A 4,098-nucleotide genomic window follows, 5' to 3' on the forward strand; every position below is an offset into this window, starting at 1 on the left:
AAGGATCCGAACTGGGCTGTAACATATGCAACTCTATTTCTCTGCATCCTCTATTTATGCAATTCTTTCTATCTGTTAGCCATATACTGTCTCCTTTACGTGACTCACAATCCGACTTGGTACACAGTATATGCACCATTCTCTTCTCAATCCCTCTGAAACTTCAGTTAGTCATATGTTTCATCCTTTGCGTAATTGGAAGAGATCCGACCTGGATGTACAGCATATGCATTCTAAATCTATCTTCTCTCTTGATAATTGTCTGCTCACCCGGTGTAAGGAGTACTCTGGAAGTCCTTGATGGCTGGAGCATATCAGGAAGCGGGAAACACGCTCTAGTACAATTAAAATTTCAACACATACAGGTTGTCTGTAGATCTCACTACTCAATTTAGGTGGACAACAATATCCTTGGTCGTCGTCAGCTGAATGGCCCTTAAGGAATATTATCTAGGAACTTGGGATCACATTATCTTGTCACTTATAGTATGTCCTAATTTTGTCACAATCTCTCGTGTTTAAGTGGACCACAATACCGACGATTGACCAGATCTATTCATAAAGGGAGAGGTACTGATAAACGGATAAAGGTTGTCTAAGAACTTTGATCCCAAATCACTCTTAAAGTTAGCTATTATTTTTGTTTTTGTTAAGCTTGTTCATAGTGTTCTTCTAATTTAAATATTATGGGAGAATTAAAAATTTTTAAAAAATAAAAAAAATAAAAAAAAATTAGTGTTATTTCTGTTTTATTTCTTGTTCAGAAAAATCAAAAAAATCCAAAAATATTTTTGTTTCTGTGCTAAGTTTTCTTTTAGTTTTGTTTTATCTTGAAAAGTGATTTCAGGTATAGATAAGACTCATGGAGTTTGTCGTCGAAGATCTCTGAGCCAAGGCTTCGTTCGTGAGCATCGAAGAATTCTCATTCGAAGGAGCAAGAAATGAAGATCATTCTTTCAACATTCAATCCTTCAACCCCAGAAGCAAGGTGAAGCAGAAATTGAAGATTATGTGACGGATTGCATTAAAGCCTCCTCAATCAGTCTGTTGCTATTGTTGTACTTGCTAAAGTGATCCATAAGATTTGTTCTCTCTAATGTTCTCTCTGAAGATTCTCAAGCTGAAAGCATTATCTTTCAAGAATCAGTACAAGAATCCCCCTCACCCAATGTGCGTTCATCAAATATTGAAGAAAAGCTCAAGTTCTCAAGATGAAGTCATTCATTGAAGATTCATATGTTCATCCTGATGTTGTGAAGAAATCGAAGGTTAAAGCTGAAGCCAATCTCACAATGAAGATTAACAAGAAAAGCCAGCTACTTTTTAGGGGGAGCTTGTTGGGTCAATTAAGAAAAGAAAGGTATAAACCAAGGGGGAGATTGTTGGGTCAAAAATATGTTTTATACTTTACTTTTCTAGAAAAATGTATTTTTGTGTCTTGGACCATAAACAACTTGGTGTTTATAGCCGTAAGGTGTTTACGGCTGTGTTTACGGCCGTAAACCTATTTACGGCCCATGTTCAGTTAGCCCATTTTTCCAAGTATATATATAGGTGTTAGGATGAGGAGTAGAGATTGATGAACAGAAGAGAGTTTACGGCCAGAGAGAAGAGAGAAACTAGAGAGAATTTTGTGTGTGTGAATCTTTTGTATCTGGAACTTTAATTCTATTCAATACATTCAAGATTCATATTATTCTTCTTTTCCTTCTCTACTATTTGATCTGACATCATCCGTTTGATTGGGATTCCACACCATCAAACGGATCTGATTGATACACAGGCAAATTAGGGACTTTACACCTGTAAGCCCCGAGTACTTCAATAATCTTTAAATCATGGGAAAGTAGAGAGTGTGAACCTGAAAGGAAAGGATATATTATCTCTAAAAGAAACTCCACACAACCTGAAAAAAAAAACACATAGCAAAGATAAGATACGGATTGCTTCTAACAGCTGTTAAAATATACAAACAGAGTTAATTACCAGCAGATGTTAGGTTTTCTTGATTAAAAGGTCCAGCTGAAGCATGCTCTTCGATAAGTTTCAGCAACTCCAACTGGAATTTTGGAGTAAAGAGCAACAATGAACGAATGAGGACCTTCAAAGCACCAGCATTATATATCCGCTCTTTATCAGGAAGAAACAAGCATGATTGAGTAATGACAGAAAAAGCAGCAGAAGAATTTGCATGAGCATTTGATGATGTGGCAGTTTCAGGTGTTGAAGCGATGGCTCAATCAGCCCTTTATCTCCCCAGCTGTTGTTATATGCAATAAATAAGTGAACTTTCATGCAAACTGGTAGAAGCGATGGCTCAATCAGCCCTTTATCTCCCTGGAAACTATGAAGTTTTGTTAGGAGAAGAGAAAACCCAGTGGCTTCACCAAATACTCTCTGAGTAGAACTATTAGCTCCTAAAACCCTCCATAAAGCTCCAAAAACATCACATTTTGCATCATATTGAAGGCGATATTGAGATCCCAAAGAACTGGTAACCATCCCACTCTTTGATACTTCAACCAACATGCTCAGTTTCTCTGAATGAACCTAATTAATATATAACTTTTGGTCAATAAGAAACCTAACAAAAGATTAAAGGTTGGAAAAGTATGCAAAGATTTAGATTTAAATTTAGCCTACCTGTGAAGAATCTTCAATGATTAAACATGATATGACACGAAGGACACCTAGACGATGGATATCGGAGACCAAAAATGGTAGAGCAGTAGTTAAACCATTTGCAGCTCGGAATGTTACTTGATTTTTTTATGCTTTCTTCAGTAAATAGAACAAACAATTCCAAGAAGCTAAGATTGTGCCTTCTGCTTCAAAAAGAGAGAGCTTTCCACAACCAGAACCCAATGATGGAGAAGATGCAGCAGATGCAGGCGTTGTTGTGGTGCGATGTTGGAACGGTGGAGTCTGAGAGAAAACACAATTTGTGATGGGTAGTTATCGTTGTTGGTGATGTCCGATTCATCAAAATCCCTAGTTCTTCGGTCAATGGTCTATTTTGTGAAAGAAGATATTACCATTGCAAATGCGTTATGTTTGATTAGGGTTTGCATAGAGAAGGAAGTGAAAGTCGATCGTAGAGGAAGGGGTTTGTAGAGAGAAGGAAGGGAGAGAATGAAGTTGATCTGGCGGGTGTAGAGAATACAAAGGAAGAGCAAGCGGGTGTTCAAAATTTTGGGGGATTTCATTTTCCCCCTTATGTGAGTCCTAGAAACGCGCATTTAGTAAAAATTATAAAGTGACATTTGTAGAGGACACGCTCTTTATGAGAGGCGCCCTTCGTGTTTTTTTTTTATTATTAGACATTAATTTTAGGGCGCGCAAAAATACGTGTCCTCTATCCTTCAAATTTTGGAAGGCTGACATTATTTTTAAGGGGACACAAAAATGCGTATCATAAATCCGTGAGTGTCATTGTTTGCGCGTCATTAAAGGGTATCTTTCTTGTAGTAAGACGATAGAGACGTTGTCGGGGATCACCAAGACGTTTACTGATAGGACTCTATTCTATAACGAGTTTGCTGCTTCGGAGCAGGCCCAAATGATATAATACTTGAGCATGTTCAAGACTGATATTCGGCGGTTTGTGTCTACCCAGTGTTATAGTACCCTCCCTGAGCTTCAGGATGTCACATCGAGACGGTAGATTGCGATTAAGACTCAGACAAAAGAGCAAATACAGGCTCCCATTCATTCATAGTCTGCACCTAAGCAGTTCAAGCCCACTGATACTCGATTTGGAGGGCATAGGGGTCGCACTTGTGTCAAGTGCGGGAAGGCGCATGAGGGTCTTTGTCGATCTATTACTGAATGCCACAAATGTGGAAAGTAGGGGCACTATGCAAGGGATTGGTTGAGCAGATTAGCGCCATGATAGATGTAACATCCCAAAAATCATGACCAAAATTTCTTTTTAAAACAGTAATAAACCATAAGTATTAAAACAGAGTATCATTTCAAAACACTTGTTCGTTTTATTAGAGCAAACATCCCAGGCTAAAACTCCTTTGGTGTGTGTGCCATGCGATCACCCTGAGCTCTTCCCTCTGCTACCGGAAGTACTTGAAACCAAAACTAAAA

This window comes from Lactuca serriola, chromosome 6 (assembly GCF_051521515.1).
Source record: "Lactuca serriola cultivar US96UC23 chromosome 6, Lser_US96UC23_V15, whole genome shotgun sequence".
Lineage (NCBI taxonomy): Eukaryota > Viridiplantae > Streptophyta > Magnoliopsida > Asterales > Asteraceae > Lactuca > Lactuca serriola.